Source organism: Salvelinus alpinus, chromosome 21 (genome assembly GCF_045679555.1).
Source record: "Salvelinus alpinus chromosome 21, SLU_Salpinus.1, whole genome shotgun sequence".
In the NCBI taxonomy this organism is placed as follows: domain Eukaryota; kingdom Metazoa; phylum Chordata; class Actinopteri; order Salmoniformes; family Salmonidae; genus Salvelinus; species Salvelinus alpinus.
The window spans coordinates 34,571,698-34,590,077 of NC_092106.1; the positions used below are offsets into that span (position 1 = coordinate 34,571,698).

An 18,380-nucleotide genomic window follows, 5' to 3' on the forward strand; every position below is an offset into this window, starting at 1 on the left:
TGGATTTTAATGTTTCATTAAATGTTAATAAATTAACTCAAAGAGCTTAAATCAACTATTCATTTCTGTTTAATCATTCCTGAATGGTAATTTAAAGGTATTGCAATTCCCATCTAACACACACGACCTGTTGAGATGTAGGATCTAAATTTGATCAACCTTTTGCAGGAGAATTGCAGGACATTTAAAACGGTGTATGTGAGGTTTAAAAAGGCTTCTGAAGTTTGTAATTTCCACTTTGAAATTTCAAACTTGATTTTCCCTAACGAAAAATGTATCAATCCCTAGAAAAATGTCAATGAATTATAATCCACATAATAATTCACATTTCCTGCTGCTGCAGCAGGATTATTTTTCTGCTCTAGCAAACTTGCTCAAATTAAGATCCGACATCTGTATGACAACTAAATTGTAAAAGTAAACAATAACGACATCTCTAGGTAACATACACACATGAAAAAGGTTTGGAATATCAAAAAATGTAATAAAACTGGTGAAATCTTTATTTAATCCTTGTGTTCAGATTAGGCCCTCATGTATAAAAACGTGGGAGGTGGAAACTGATCATTACATACTTATTGCACACGTCGTTTTACCTGTTCTCTCATTTTGGTTATACGCAAAAGGTGTAAAACAGAAAACATTTTGATACACAATTTCAGGTAATACCTCCTTAATTTCAACATATTTTCTCCTGTTCCGTACCTAATGAACACAGCCCAGGTCTGAAGTTAGATGGCTTTCACCATGATGAGCAAGCTCATGGAAAACACCATGAAGAAAAAGATCCACATGAAGAATCGGTCCAACATTTTCGCCACCTTCTTCCACTCCCCAGTCCTTTTTGCTGTGGCCCTCGTATCTCTGTAACAGTTGACAGTGTACTCAATATTTCGGAGGAACTGCTGCTGCTTCAGGTTCACTGGTTGTTACACACCTCTTCTCTCGCTCTACTCTGCTGCTTCAGGTGCACTGGGTCTTACACACCTCCTCTCTCCCTCTACTCTGCTGCTTCAGGTTCACTGGCTGTTACATACCTCCTCTCTCCTCTACTCTGCTGCTTCAGGTTCACTGGGTCTTACACACCTCCTCTCTCGCTCTACTCTGCTGCTTCAGGTGCACTGGGTCTTACACACCTCCTCTCTCCCTCTACTCTGCTGCTTCAGGTTCACTGGGTCTTACACACCTCCTCTCTCCCTCTACTCTGCTGCTTCAGGTTCACTGGCCATTACTGTTATGAATTTTATGAATAATGACTAAATGATGTATACATTTAATGTAGAACTATAACTAACAGAATCCTACCCTGTCACTGTATGATTGTATGAAATTTATTAGAATCATACATCTAAATCTGATGTGTCTAGTTTTAGTCAGAACTAGTACAAGGACTTTTTGTTCCTTTTTAGTATGTAAGCAGGGTGCAAGTGTGAGACAATGTATGAGATAAGAGGAGCTATCGACAGACAAGCTGTACTACTGCGTTCCTTTCAGGACATTCTGTCCCCACCCAGGGAGGGGAGAGACCTTGGGCTTGTAGTAGATTGTATAACAGGTGGCAGGCAATGTATGAGAAGGAGAAGACTCGTGAACTATATTTTCATTGTTTCTGAGAGGAGGAGGGACATTTATGATGAAATGTGAGGTATATAGACCAATGTACAGGAAATGATAAGGAGAGCTCTCGTAAATAAACCTGCTGACTATGTAGACTGGCCTCTGTCTGTTTCATTTTAATAAGAACCTTACAAATTCTTAGTAACAGACAGAGTATTTTAATTGAATTGGTTATTGAACACGAGAACAAGATTCTCCTAACAGTTACACACCTCCTCTCTCCTCTACTCTGCTGCTTCAGGTTGACTGGGTCTTACACACCTCCTCTCTCCTCTACTCCATCCTACTCCGTTGCTCACTACCCCCCTTCCGGCTCCTCCTGGCCGCGACCGGCCCTGGTGAGTCCCCACAGTCCATGCTCAGGAACATGACGTTTCTCCAGGCGCTGTAGTGGTGGGCGCGGTTCCTCCACATGGAGCCGGTGGGGCTCTTCAACTGATCCTCTTGTCTCCTCAATTATTTTAATTGCCATATTGACCTCTTTCCACCTTCAGAATCAAGTCCTCTCAGACTACTTGTCCATTCATGGTGTAGTTGTTACTGCTCTGAGGTGTAGGTTGAGGTGACATGTCCTGTTTCTCAGGCTGGACATACAGTGGGGAGAACAAGTATTTGATACACTGCCGATTTTGCAGATTTTCCTACTTACAAAGCATGTAGAGGTCTGTAATTTTTATCATAGGTACACTTCAACTGTGAGAGACGGAATCTAAAACAAAAATCCCGAAAATCACATTGTATGATTTTTAAGTAATTAATTAGCATTTTATTGCATGACATAAGTATTTGATACATCAGAAAAGCAGAACTTAATATTTGGTACAGAATCCTTTGTTTGCAATTACAGAGATCATACGTTTCCTGTAGTTCTTGACCAGGTTTGCACACACTGCAGCAGGGATTTTGGCCCACTCCTCCATACAGACCTTCTCCAGATCCTTCAGGTTTCGGGGCTGTCGCTGGGCAATACGGACTTTCAGCTCCCTCCAAAGATTTTCTATTGGGTTCAGGTCTGGAGACTGGCTAGGCCACTCCAGGACCTTGAGATACTTCTTACGGAGCCACTCCTTAGTTGCCCTGGCTGTGTGTTTCGGGTCGTTGTCATGCTGGAAGACCCAGCCACGACCCATCATCAATGCTCTTACTGAGGGAAGGAGGTTGTTGGCTAAGATCTCGCAATACATGGCCCCATCCATCCTCCCCTCAATACGGTGCAGTCGTCCTGTCCCCTTTGCAGAAAAGCATCCCCAAAGAATGATGTTTCCACCTCCATGCTTCACGGTTGGGATGGTGTTCTTGGGGTTGTACTCATCCTTCTTCTTCCTCCAAACACGGCGAGTGGAGTTTAGACCAAAAAACTATATTTTTGAATCATCAGACCACATGACCTTCTCCCATTCCTCCTCTGGATCATCCAGATGGTCATTGGCAAACTTCAGACGGGCCTGGACATGCGCAAACTTGAGCAGGGGGACCTTGTGTGCGCTGCAGGATTTTAATCCATGACGGCGTAGTGTGTTACTAATGGTTTTCTTTGAGACTGTGGTCCCAGCTCTCTTCAGGTCATTGACCAGGTCCTGCCGTGTAGTTCTGGGCTGATCCCTCACCTTCCTCATGATCATTGATGCCCCACGAGGTGAGATCTTGCATGGAGCCCCAGACCGAGGGTGATTGACCATCATCTTGAACTTCTTCTATTTTCTTCTATTTTCTAATAATTGTGCCAACAGTTGTTGCCTTCTCACCAAGCTGCTTGCCTATTGTCCTGTAGCCCATCCCAGCCTTGTGCAGGTCTACAATTTTATCCCTGATGTCCTTACACAGCTCTCTGGTCTTGGCCATTGTGGAGAGGTTGGAGTCTGTTTGATTGAGTGTGTGGACAGGTGTCTTTTATACAGGTAACGAGTTCAAACAGGTGCAGTTAATACAGGTAATGAGTGGAGAACAGGAGGGCTTCTTAAAGAAAAACTAACAGGTCTGTGAGAGCCGGAATTCTTACTGGTTGGTAGGTGATCAAATACTTATGTCATGCAATAAAATGCAAATTAATTACTTAAAAATCATACAATGTGATTTTCTGGATTTTTGTTTTAGATTCCGTCTCTCACAGTTGAAGTGTACCTATGATAAAAATTACAGACCTCTACATGCTTTGTAAGTAGGAAAACCTGCAAAATCGGCAGTGTATCAAATACTTGTTCTCCCCACTGTACATGCAGTTCTCCCCTACTTCATACACAAAGCACACCCTGGCCATGTACTGCAGGATGAAGATCTTGGCCCACTTGGGCAAAGGCTTGGTGTGTGGGCCACAGTGGTGGATGTTCGTGATAAAGATGGTCAGGGCCGTGGAGGCTGTTATCATGGTCATGGTGGCTATGTAGTACTTTCCTGTGGTACGTTGACAGGAGAAGATACATGTATTACTAACACTATCCTGATGTCACTTTAAGGTCCTGTTTTCCCCTTGACATAGACAGTGAATGGAGTTCAATCAACAACAGAGTTACAGACATGTTCATCACTATCTATATTATTGCCCTCAGGGGCATTTCGGGCAAATATAAGATGGGCTGGTTTTAGCCCAGTGGGCCTGTCTCACTTGGTGTTTTTTTGCTAATAATGGTGGACCCTCTGGAGGTCCATCTGGTTACCGTTGTAGGTCCAGGAGCCGTCGGTGAATCTGCACTACTGGGCATCGAACGGGAAGAAGGATACGTCTACCTTTCAGGAGCTCTTGGTGATGACAGAGGAGTCCCACATGATCTGCCCATCATGGCTGATGAACACATTAGTGTCCATGGAGCCTGTGAAATGGCTATCAGCACTGAAATACATACAGAGAGAGCGAGAGAGCGAGAGAGAGAGAGAGAGAAAGAGAGAGAGAGAGAGAGAGAGAGAGAGAGAGAGAGAGCGAGAGAGAGAGAGAGAGAGAGAGAGAGAGAGAGAGAGAATTGTACTAGTTGTGTAATATTGGTTTAGTGCTAGACCAACAGAGGCTGAAGTCCATTCATATGAAGACAGTAACACACAATGTAAATAAGTGTCACGACTTCCGCCGAAGTCGGCCCTTCTGCTTGTTCGGGTGGTGTTCGGGGGTCGACGTCACCGGCTTTCTAGTCACCACCGATCCATGTTTCAGTTTCGTTTTGTTTTGTCTGTATTACACACACCTGGTTTCAATTCCCCTATCATGTTCCCTATTTAACCCTCTGGCATACATTTCTGTTCTGTCCGTGATTGTTTGTGTCGTTAGTGGTTGTTGTAGGTGCATGTGTGTTTGTTATTATTCCTATCTGGAATTTTGCATGTATTTTGAGTAAACTCCGTTGTTTTACTCAAACACCTGTGTCCTGCACCTGACTCCGCTACATATCTGCACACAATCACTGACAATAAGAAAGACATGTTAGAATAACAGACGGGCAACCAGGCATGACATGATTAGCCAAAGGCACAAGAAAAGCAACGGAAGAAGAGGGAACTCCTTATGAGAAGAGTTTGCGCTTCTTCGGTTGCCTCCACTTTGTTTCTGCATTTTATTGTCACAAAGCTTGTTATTGCAAGTTGGTTGCAGTGAAATGTGTTGTTCGGACAAATCTTTCAGCAGCTTCTTGGTATACTTCCCATGAGCACTCCAACAGGCTAGGACAGGGCAGAAAGAAGAGTGTCTGCTAAATGACTAAAATTACTTATTAGTCATTTAAAATGTATAAGAAAGAACATGGACAGCAATATTAAACATGGAGAGCAATGTTAAACATGTTCAACATCGTTCTCACCTAAACACAACAGAACACATTTCATTTAATTACATTTAATTTCATTTCATTAATTTGTAATTTAGTGAACACTTGACAATTTTCACACATTTATTCAAAATTACAATCTGTGACAACCTGATGTCATCCAGAGCAAAGTCTCTGGGATATACAGATAACTGCCCGAATAAAGGAAACACCAACATAAAGTGTCTTAATAGGACGTTGGGCCACAAGGCACCAGAACAGCTTCAATGTGCCTTGACATAGGCTCTACAAGTGTCTGGAAGAAGTGTGACACCATTCTTCCATGAGAAATTGCATAAAGTGGTGTTTAGTTGATGGTGGTAAAAACGATGTTTTCAGGCACTGCTCCAGAATCTCCCATTAGTGTTCAATTGGGTCTGGTGACTGAGACACACACACACACACACACACACACACACACACACACACACACACACACACACACACACACACACACACACACACACACACACACACACACACACACACACACACACACACACACACACACACACACACACACACACACACACACACACACACACACATGCACACACCCTTTAAACCCCCTATGCTATTTTGAGACCCTTCTTTCAAAGTCACTGAGATCTCTTCTTCTAGCCATAATAAAGGGCAACTGGGAAATTTTACACATGACCCTAAGCATGATGGGACGGTAATTACTTTGTGGAAGCACCTGCTTTCAATATACAGTATTTTGTATCCGTCATTGTTTCCTTTATTCTGGCAGATACCTGTACATGGGTAAAAGTCTTCATGTGTAAAAGGAAACGTGAACACATGGCAGATGATTCAGAATGCTGCAATGATTTGGGAGTAGACTACTGATGCTATAGCAAGAGATCAAGCAAAGGTGCAATTAGGAGCCAGCAGATGCAACTGAGGTATCTGTTGACCCTAAGGAGAGATGTGTTGATACACATCCTAATAAACATGCAGATGGCTGTAGGGCCCTCTAATAGACAAACTGTACACTGTTCTTGTAGGTCAAATGCATGCATAAAAAAAGGGGGGAAAAATGTCTTCATTGTCACACACACTAGATAGGTGCAGTGTAATGTGTTATTTTACAGAGTCAGGCATTATGTTGGTGCCCCGGGAGTAATGAGAGTAATGATCACTCCATGTAGGCTGGGTTACCTTCCTTGCTCAAGGTTACAATCAACCATTTTTTCACCTTGTCGTCTCAGGTAGCGACCTTACTGGGCCAACGGTCTAACCACTTGGCTACCTGCCACATTGAAGTCCTCTATCCTTATACTTTTTCCCCCATTTGTTTAGAAAGATCTTTTGCATGAGTTTTCCACAAGATACATCTGGACAAATCCTCTGCATACTATGAATTTACTCGACCATTTCACTTTCTCTCCAGTCTTTGAACCTGTTTAAAAAAGATATATATTAGAGGATATTCCCACATGTTAAAGAATATGTTTTTTCCAGGAAATAATTTCCAATTCTTAAACATAATTGAGTTCGGAACACTGCCAGAAGCAACTGTTTAAAGTGGTCTCAGTGGATTTGAGTGAGCCAGATGTTACCCTGCTTCGCTGTTTCAATAAAGCCTTTTGAGAGGGATGCAGAGAAGGGCCACAGGATTACATTATATAAGACGACCCCTAAACAACTGGATCCTGCCTCCTACTTGGAAAACAGCGGTGAAGGTTTTCTAATGAGAATCTAACTGGTATAGAGGAAATAATCATTCACTGTCACAGTGATTCATCATTACCTCTTAGCCTACAAAATCCATCTCCTCACAAAATCATATGTTGCATCCGAATGGTTTGGCCTAAAAACTATTACTATGACCATTCTATTGAATAGCTGAGACTCCCGTTTTGCTCTAGGACGTCCAAACCTCAAAATCATTGTCTGAAGGTCCCAGGTACCAGTTTAAAAACGTAAAGGAAGTGTATATATAGAGATAGTTGAGTGCCTAAAATAAGGGGATAAATACATGTAAAAAAAGTATATATATATATATACACACCATACATTGCTGACAGGTGCATAAAATCGAGCACTCAACCATGCAATCTCCATAGACAAACATTGGCAGTAGAATGGCTTTACTGAAGAGCTCAGTGACCTTCAACTTGGCACCATCATAGGATGCCACCTTTCTAACAAGTCAGTTTGTAAAATGTCTGCCCTGCTAGAGCTGTCCCGGTCACCTGTAAGTGCTGTTATTGTGAAGTGGAAACATCTATGAGCAAAAACGGCTCAGATTCGAAGTGGTAGGCCACACTAGCTCACAGAACGAGACCACCGAGTGCTGAAGCGCCTAGTGTGTAAAACATGGTCTATCCTCGGTTGCAACACTCACTACCGAGTTCCAAACTGCCTCTGAAAGCAACTTCAGCATAAGAAATGTTCGTCGGGACCTTCCTTAAATGGGTTTCCATGGTCGAGCAGCTTCACACAAGCCTAAGATCACCATGTGCAATGCAGAGCGTCAGCTGTAGTGGTGTAAAGCTCGCCGCCATTAGACTCTGGGCAGTGAAAATGCGTGCTCTGGAGTGATGAACCACGCTTCACCATCTGTCAGTCCGACGGACGAATCTGGGTTTGTCCGTAGGAGGATGCTACCTGCCCGAATGCATAGTGCCAACTGTAAAGTTAGGTGCAGGAGGAATAATGGTCTGGGGCTGTTTTTCATGATTAGGGCTAGGCCCCTTAGTTCCAGTGAAGGGAAATATTAACACTACAGCATACAATGAAATTCTAGACAATTCTGTGCTTCCAACTTTGTGGCAACAGTTTGGGGAAGGTCCTTTCCTGTTTCAGCATCACAATGCCCCCGTGCACAAACTAGGTCCATACAGAAATGGTTTGTCGAGATTAGTGTGGAAGATCTTGACTGGCCTGCACAGAGCCCTGACCTCAACCCCATCAAACACCTTTGGGATGAATTGGAACGCCAACTGCCAGCCAGGCCTAATCGCCCAACATCAGTGCCAGACCTCACTAATGCTCTTGTGGCTGAATGGAGTCAAGTCCTCGCAGCAATGTTCCAACATCTAGTGGAAAGCCTTCCCAGGAGAGTGGAGGCTGTTAAAGCAGCAAAGGGGACTAACTCCATATTAATGCCCATGATTTGGGAATGACATGTTCGACGAGCAGGTGTCCACATACCTTTGGTCATGTAGTAGTGTATATCTCTCAGATATAGGACAGACACTTCAGTACAAACATCCTTTAGATTTTCTTGGGGACTATCTGTTTTTCCATGTAGTGAATCTGTTAATTAATACGTTTCTTTTGGCTAATAGCGGTAATGCCAAATTGAATGTTTCCTCTAATAATTGCTTTATATATATATTTGATACCTAAAGGGGTCTTAAAATTAAAAATTAAAAAAGCAAAATTATCCTTAGTATGACATTTTAAAATAATTCCATATGTTAGCTAAGACCCCCCCCCCCACCACCCCCTCCTCCGGGAGACCAGTAATAATGGGGTTAACATCAGTTGCATCAGTAACCCTTGTGTTGTTTCAGAATCCCCCCCAGAGGGCTCTGTGGGACTAGTGTGTAGCGTGTGTGTTGCTGTTTATGTCTGGCTGAAGCCACGCTGTCTGACTCTCACCCATCCTCACCCTTTATCCCCCTCAGGTGAGAGATGGATATCTCATCCAGTCATGGCTTCAACCAGTCGGACAATAGCCATGTGTCTCACCCTGTGCACGCTCAAGCCACACAGTCTCTCCAGGTCCTGATTGGCTAGCCAGCGTGACCCACACTCTCCAAGGGAGTAAATATTGCCGTACCTGAACGGTGTTATTCCAGTCTGTGAGTGTGGGTGGACATATGTGCATGGGATGCGTGAACACAGAGTGAGTTGTTACTGTTGTTTAGCTTGCCTTTGTATATCACTGCCTAGCTATTACAATGTTATATGCTGACGTTGTTATTAGTATAGGCTACTATTACCTTTTAGTGTAATGCTTGCTATTTATGTTGCCCATTTGTATAGACTCCCTGTATGGTATTTGGTAAGATGTTTACATTAACTCTGCTGTTGGTATTATTGTACTATTATGTCATTCCTGGTTATTAGATACTGTTCTTACCAATTGTGCTGTTGCAGGTCTCTTCCATTTTTATTCTCTGTTGTAGCTCCTTTGATATGCATACATTCATCCTGCTCTACTCATTGCATTCCATGTGTATATTCATTATCTCTCAATTTCTGTGTCTTTACAGAACCACTAATAATGGTGGGAACGGAGCAAATAGAATGGCATCAAACACCTGGAAACCATGCCTGGATTCGAACCAGGGTGTCTGTAGTGACACCTCTAGCACTGAGCTGCAATACCTTAGACCGCTGTGCCACTCGGGATCATTAACTAAAATCAACAGTGGGCCGATTTGGATGGTCCGAACGGATGGTCCGTTGGCCGGAACATACTGTACTTACAAATAAATTGCAAACTGACAGCAAGAAGCCCAAACAGATATATTGTGTAACAAAAACATAATAATTTCAAACCTTGCTTACATTTGTATATGATCACGTGTCTCTTTATTATGCGTGGGAATACTTGGGACTAGATTTCTTAAATAAAAATCACCTGGAGCTGATTTCCTGGTGTTTTAACAGTCTTTTATGGCCAACAACGAAGAAAAAAAAACATTTTCTTTTTCTTTTCATTTTTTGCTTAGAAAACTCGGGAGGCCAAATAAAACTATCCCCGTGCCAAATTCCGCCCATGGGCCGCCAGTTGGGGAAACTTGGCATATACATTCCTAAATATGTACATTGTGAATTTACCATTTTCAACTGTGCATAGTTCAGCAAAAGAGAGAAATTATAGCCTACCTGGAATAATATTCAAAGGGAGAATTCAACTCAGTGAAGATCGAATTCCACAGAGTTTCATCTTGCTGTTACAGGTTACTGACTTCAAACAAGGTTCAGAATATCCACTGACTACCCTTCAATATTGCACACCCTTTAGTTTGTCCATTTTCATCTCACACGTTTTCACATAATTTTTTAAAACTTTCTAATTTCAATAGCTCCTTGGTCATGTAGCCTACTGACTTTAAAAACAGTTCAGAATGTACACTCAGTGGGCCTACACATTGCACACCCTTAGTTTGCCCATTTTCATCTCACACGTTTTTACATGAATTTGCCTGCTCTTCCCCCCTGAAGTAAATTGTCACTCACACACCTATTCACTAGGGCCTTCTCCCTGGGGCCTTCCTGACCTCCAGGCAGGCCCCCATTGACCTGGTGACCTCTGACTCCTGGCCTCTAGACCTACACTCCCTGCCCGCCTGCCTGCCCTTTCCCTGGGCCTGAGAGTGTATAGCTTACTCCCTGGAACTACATACCTCCAGGCCTCCACACCTACTCTCCCTACCTGGTCAACACCCCTCTCCCTTGGCCTTAGAGTATAGCTTACTCCCTGGAATTACAAAGATGTCTATCAGGATCCACGTGCACCTGGTAATGGTCTGTACGTGTGGTAATTCGAAATAGGCTTTGTGCACCTTTTAACCCGAAACAGGCTCTGTGCTTGGATTGAGGGCTGACTTTCAATAGATCGCAGCCAGTGAGCTGCTCTGCGACATACGAAACCCTGACCCAGAATCAGGTCGTCTACGTGTGTGCATCAGGAGAGGGGCAGCAACTCATCCAGCCACACCCCAACCCCATCACGAACAGCCCTACTCTCCTGCCGCACAACAAACTTGCAATGGTGGCGAGAGCAGGGCGACAGAGCGACTGCTCCCCCAGCCGCGGTTCGAGCCCAGCCCCGCTTCGCACCCCAGCCCGACCGACCCAGCCCTTAGAGCCGATCCTGAAGTTACAGATCTTTTTTGCCAACTTTCCTTACCTACATTGTTATAGCATACAAGAGGCTGTTCACCTTGGAGACCTGCTGCGGATATGGGTAATTCCCGGCGTGAGATTTACACACTCTCCCCCGAATTTTCAAGGGCCAGGGAGAGCTCACCAGACACCGCCGAAACCACAACTCTTTCCAGGGCTTGGGCCCCTCTCTCGGGTTGAACCCATTCCAGGGTGCCCTGCCCTTCACAAAGAAAAGATAACTCTCCCGTGGCTCCCGCCAGCTTTTCCGGGATCGGTCGCGTTACCGCACTGGAAGCCTCGCGGAGCCCGTCTCCACCAGTCCGTGGACATTCTGAAAGTAGTTTGAGGTCAGTTGCTAATGAAATTTTAAGTTTGGAAAAATGAATATAGAATTGTGTGAGATGAAAATAGACAAGCTAAAGGGTGTGCAATATAGAAGGGTAGTCAGTGGACATTCTGAACCTTGTTTGAGGACAGTAGGTCACATGACCAAGGAGCTATTGAAATGAGAAAGTATACAAAATGCATGTCAAAACGTGTGAGATGAAAATGGACAAACTAAAGGGTGTGCAATGTGTAGGCCCACTGATTGTACATTCGGAACCTTGTTTGAGTCCAGTACGTCACATGACCAAGGAGCTATTGAAGTTAGAAAGTTTGAAAAATTCATGTAAAATCGTATGAGATGAAAATGGACAAACTAAAGGGTGTGCAATGTGTAGGTCCACTATGTGTACATTCTGAACCTTGTTTGAAGTCAGTAGATCACATGACCAAGGATCTTGTCACGTTCTGACCTTAGTTCCTTTGTTATGTCTTTATTTTAGTTTGGTCAGGGCGTGAGTTGGGGTGGGCATTCTATGTTGTTTTTCTATGTTTTGTTCTGTTGGTAGATTTCTATGTGTTGGGCCTAGTATGGTTTCTCAATCAGAGGCAGGTGTCAGTCGTTGTCTCTGATTGGGAGCCATATTTAGGTAGCCTGTTTTTCATTGTGTTTTGTGGGTGATTATTTTCTGTTCTGTGTTTTGTTTCACCGTACAGGAGTGTTCGTTTGTCGTTTGATTGTTTTTGTTCAGTGTTCGTTATTCGTATTAAAACAATATGGACACTTACCACGCTGCGCATTGGTCCTCCTCTTCTTCCAACCACGACGAGCGTTACAGAATCACCCACCAACCAAGGACCAAGCAGCGTGGAATCGGGCAGCAGTGAGTTCTGGACTCCTGGACATGGGAGGAGATGTTGGACGGTAAAGGACCCTGGGCACAGGCTGGGGAATATCGCCGCCCCAAGGCAGAGCTGGAGGCAGCGAAAGCTGAGTGGCGGCGATATGAGGCAGCACGGCAGGTACGAGAGGCAGCCCCCAAAAATGTTTTGAGGGGGAGTACACGGGGAGTGTGGCAGAGTCAGGTTGGAGACCTGAGCCCACAACTCGTGCTTATTGTAAGCAGCGCGTTACTGGTCAGGCACCGTGTTATGCGGTGAAGCGCACGGTGTCGCCAGTACGTGCCCATAGCCCGGTGCGCTATAGGACAGCCCCCCGAAAGTGTCATGCGAGTGTGGGCATCCAGCCAGGGCGTATTGTGCCTGCTCAGCGTGTCTGGTCTCCGGTACGCCGTTTCGGTCCTTTGTATCCTGTGCCGGCTCTGCATGCTAAGTCTCTGGGGCGCTGGGAGGGTGCAGTGCGTCCTATGCCTGCGCTCCGCTCGTGCCGGGCGAATGTGGGAATTGAGCCTAAGGGGGAGGTGCGCGTAGTATGCACCAGATCTCCAGTGCTCACCGACAGCCCGGTTCAACCTGTGCCTGCACTCTGGAGGGTCCGGGCTAGAGTAGTCATCCAGCCTGGGGGAGTGGTGCCAAGGCTGCGCACCAGAGCTCCAGTGCTCCCCCACAGCCCGGTCCTTCCGGTGCCTCCTCCAAGCACCAGGCCTCCTGTAGGTCTCCCCAGCCTGGTGGGTCCTGTGGCAGCCTCACGCACCAGGCTGTCTCTCCGTCTCCTCCCTACAGGTGCTCCCGTCTGTCTTGAGCTGCCTGAGCCGCCCGTCTGTCCTGACCCGCCTGAGCCGCCCGTCTGTCCTGAGCCGCCCGTCTGTCCTGAGCCGCCCGTCTGTCCTGAGCCGCCTGAGCCGCCCGTCTGTCCTGAGCCGCTTGAGCCGCCCGTCTGTCCTGAGCCGCCTGAGCCGCCCGTCTGTCAGGAGCCGCCTGAGCCGCCCTTCAGTCAGGAGCCGCCTGAGCCGCCCTTCAGTCAGGAGCCGCCTGAGCCGCCCTTCAGTCAGGAGCCACCTGAGCCGCCCTTCAGTCAGGAGCCGCCTGAGCCGCCCTTCAGTCAGGAGCCGCCTGAGCCGCCCTTCAATCCAGAGGCGCCTGAGCAGCCCTTCAGTCCGGAGCCGCCCTTCAGTCCGGAGCCGCCCCTCAGTCCGGAGCCGCCCCTCAGTCCGGAGCCGCCCCTCAGTCCAGAGGCGCCCCTCAGTCCAGTGGTGCCCTTTATTAGGGTCCCCAGTCCTAGGTCGGCGGCGAGGGTCGCCGCGCCAAAGACGCCACTTAAGCGGGCTAAGACTATGGTGGAGTGGGGTCCACGTCCCGCGCCAGAGCCGCCCCCGCGGACAGATGCCCACCCAGACCCTCCCCTATAGGTTCAGGTTTTGCGGCCGGAGTCCGCACCTTTGGGGTGGGGTACTGTCACGCCCTGACCATAGTTTGCTTTGTATGTTGTATGTCTAGGTTGTCTATTTCTGTGTTTGGCCTAGTATGGTTCCCAATCAGAGGCAGGTGTTTGTCGTTGTCTCTGATTGGGAGCCATATTTAGGTAGCCTGTTTTCCTTTGTGTGTTGTGGGTGGTTATTTTCTGTGTCTGTGTTTCACCATACGGAACTGTCTCGGTCGTTTGTCAGTTTATTGTTTTTGTTCATTGTTCAAGTATTCTTATTATAATGGATACTTACCACGCTGCGCATTGGTCCTCCTCTTCTCATCACTACGACGATCGTTACACTAGGATGCTGCAGGGTCCACATGTCTTGGGTTATGAAACACCTCTGATCAGAATATCATTCACCTCCTGTGTTGTGGGCACCATCAGTCTGCCACTGCTTGGCGTAATTACCTGCATCTTCATCTCCTCCGTGTTCCATTTCCAAGACTCCACTTACACTCTTTAGCAAGATAATCAATAATGTCCCTTTATTAAAAACGTAGCATGCAAATACATGGTCTGACTCTCTTTTTGTTTTTGTTTTAGTTTCCCAATGATCTATGTTCCACTAGTGCCTCCATAAGCCTGAGACCAGAGTGCCATATCTGGCGTTTCTGCATTGGCCTACACTCTGCTCCCAGGTTCCTGGTGGCAGTGGCATATTTTAACTTCTATATATAAGGGCCTCTTCTCCACAAGGTTCCTAGAGTGGCTGCTCAGCTGCCTCAACTTTATCTGTGCCATCACTGAGAACTTTGGCCTCTTGCTGCTCACCTACGTGTCATCCAATGAGACGTACCGTGAGTGACCTTTGACAATTAGTCAGCTGAAAATAAGTAGGCATAAGGCCTCCCCTACAGCAGTGGTTCCCAACCAGGGGGCCTATCCACAGGAGGTACTTGAGAAAACTCATGAGACCATAGGCCTACACATCAGGGGTACTCTGGAGAGAGCAACATTTAGTTGGTGGAACAGTAAACACAAAAGGTTAGGAACCACTGCCCTGCAATGTACTATGCTGCTCATTTACATGGATTAATTTGCTGTATGATATACAATTAGGATTTTGAAAAAATGACAGAATTCCTGTTTCTTGCTGTTATAAATAGGGCCCTGAGTTTTTCCGGATACATGGCCCGACCAGGAAAAATGATGGACCCTAGTTATAAACCATAAAACCTGTATCAGTTACTGTTATGACTAATACAGTTGTACTTGTATGCTTTTAGCTTTTATGCCCTTCTTTGTCCCATAGTTGTCCACAAGGAAGGTTTTGTCCTGTTCATTGCCAGTTATCCACATGGTGTTAACTTCTCGGCTGTGGCTGGTTATAAATAAGTGCTCACTGATTCCTGAGGTAAGGCATCGTTCCTTCCCTTCAGCCCTGTACTTGACCAGGAAATGTAGAAAGTGGATGAAAGACAGAAATGTAGAGTGAAGTTATCTGTAAAATGTCCCACACAACTAGCTAAATCATTTTTGGATTCCATCCCTGTTTTTTTGGGATGGCCCCCTGGTTGGGAACCACTGCTTATTTTTCAACTGAATGACGAAGTGAACCAACTCTAAAATTTCAGGTTGTGCTCATTTGGTGGTATGATGCGGTTTCCTGGTGAAGCAGACAGTATAGTATAGGTCCTCTGTTAGTAGAGGGGCTTTTGGTGACTTAATTGTCTCCAATGTCGACAAAGTTGACACTAGAGCCCTCTAGAGTAAAAACCAACTGCTGCAGCCTAATGAAACTGCATTGTCAAGTGCAGTTCAAAGCTGTGGTAGATTCTCAAATGTTTTTTCTCGACTCCTCGCGTCTTCTCTTCCATCCTCGCCTCATCTCCTTTTGAAAAAAGTCAAAGGTAATCGAGGAGGGGAGGAAATATGGAAACAAATGCACTTGTATGAAATGAAACTCTCCTTCTCCACTAGCACATAATTTGCAAATGACATTTACAGGGGTGGAATCCAAAAATGATTTAGCTAGTTGTGTGGGACATTTTACAGATAAAACGGTAAGAAGTGTATCATTTTTAAATGTTTGTTTCTTCTTTGAGAAAACAACAGCTGATTCAAGAGGGGTGTGGCGGATTTCAAAACACTTTGCACTACACATGAGTATCCTCGACTGTAGGAGGCAATTGAGGAGAGGAGAGGAGCAAACTCTTCCCGTTCACCCATTAACGAATTGACACTCTCTTAAACATGGCAACTGCCTTTCGGTTTGCGGGTCATGGAGGAGAGGAGGACGGAGGAGTCGAAGAGAGACGACAGACTTTTACCTAATTGAGAAGCTCCCTGTTTCCTTTCCTTTCACTCATATTTTCCATGACAACATGTGGATCCTAGAAAAAAATATAATTAGAATCAAAAACAAACATTTAGCTGTTAGCTTAAAATCAAAGCAAATAGGTTTTGTGTTTGGAATTGCAGTATGTATTTAGTTTGAAAATTCAGACGTGAGCTAGCAACTTTTGAGACTGGTTTCTTCTAGACCAACAAAAAACTACCAACATCTTCTTTGGAGAAAAAAAACTTATGAGTTCTAATATTTGCATTGGGGGATAGCTGTGAGGGTTATCAAACAGGATCACCTCATCTGTTCACCTCGAGCTCATTAATGATAGAATGTTCATATTTAAAGATGGCAGAAAAGACAATCTCTTTGGCAATAACAACGAGTAGCAAGGAGTGGAATGTTAGCTAAAGATACTGGTCCTCAGGCTCAGCAAGAATATTATATAATCCATAGATATGTGTCAGTGTAAGAGTGCAAGCCAAGTGCGAGCACGGTTAATGTCTTTGTGCTTGCTACAATGTGTGTGTGTGTGCACGTTTGGTGAACATGACAGCCTACACTCCCAGTGAATTGTGTGTGGTGTGGAGGGGTGTGCTGGTCACACCCCCAGACTGAGTCAGGAAACAGCTGTTCCTCCAGAACAGAGGCCCGTGTCCAGACAGGGTGAACACAGCCAGGGGCTTCTTCCAAGTCTGACTCAACAGGCCTTCAGTAACGCCCTGTACCACTGATCTGGTTGGGATAAAAATGCTGCTCTTTCTCCTAGAGTCCTAACACAGAATAACAGTGGTCCAAGTCCATCAACAATGTAGCAAGAAAATGAAAATGAGAGATTCTATAAATAAGATTGTAATTTTTTTTTAGCTAAAATGATTGACATGGCTAAATAAAATAGATTGGCAGTAGCCTGCATCAGTGTGAATGTTATTTCCAACAAACAATAAGCAACTCTGCTGAAATCCAGCTTCATTGAGCACTCTTGGTCGTTACTAGTTACCACAGCCACAAAGTCATAATTCTACTATTTTCTCTTAAAAGATGATTTTAAACCTAACCCTGACATTAACCACACTGATAACCGTATGCCTAACCCTAACCTTAAATTAAGACCAAAATGATTTTTTATTTTTCATACATGTTTACGTTATAGCCAATTTTGACTTTGTGGCTGTGTTAACTAGGGGACTCTGGCAATTACATGTAGTGGCAAGGAGTGGAATGTTAGCTAAAAAGTCCGGTACCCATAAGGGCTGCTGGATATCGTTTGGAGATGACACACCTCATACAGAACTATTAGGCTGCCACTACTGTATGTCATACATGTTTTATGGGCAATTGCCGTTGGATAATAGTTTGATACGGAGCTTGTAATCATTTTTCATGATAACCTACTGTGGGCATTTTAGGGTAGGACCAGTAAATCATGTTGCTTGAGACACATACTGCCAGTGATCTGCAGTATAAATAGTATTTGTGGAAGGATGTGGCTGAAACTGTTTTTACAGCAGCTGCAATGTGTCTCATCTCGACAGTTTCTCAGAGGGCTTAATTAAGCAGGTTCATTGTGTTCCTCATCAAGTCATACTAGCTAAATTAAATGTTTTAATTGTTCAAGTTGTAAAGTAGGAAAATACAATCGCATAGTACAATTACACGGTAGTCAAATCGAGCGAAAACCAAGCCATGAGGTCGAAGGAATTGTCTGTAGAGCTCCGAGACAGGATTTTGTCGAGGCACAGATCTGGGGAAGTGTACCAAAAAAATTTCAAATCAAATCAAATTGTATTGGTTACATAGCAGATGTTAATGTGAGTCTAGCGAAATGCTTGTGCTTCTAGTTCAGACAGTGCAATAATATCTAACATGTAATCTAATAATTCCCCAACATCTACCTAATACAAACAAATCTGAAGGGGTGAATGAGAATATGTACATTTAAATATATGGATTAGCGGTGGCCGAGCAGCATAGGCAAGTTGCAATAGATGGTATAAAATACAGTATATGAGTAATGTAAGATATGTAAAAATTATTCAAGTGGCATTATTTAAAGTGGCATTGTTTAAAGTGACTAGTGATCCATTTATTAAAGTGGCCAGTGCTTGAGTCTCAATGTAGGCAGCAGCATTCTGAGATAGTG

At 44.7% G+C, this 18,380-nt stretch overlaps 1 pseudogene; it reads left to right on the plus strand.

The window, feature by feature from the left end:
• Window positions 1-14,254: 14,254 nt before the first annotated feature.
• Window positions 14,255-16,971, plus strand: LOC139548496 (post-GPI attachment to proteins factor 2-like; annotated as a pseudogene).
• The last annotated feature ends 1,409 nt before the right edge of the window (window positions 16,972-18,380 follow it).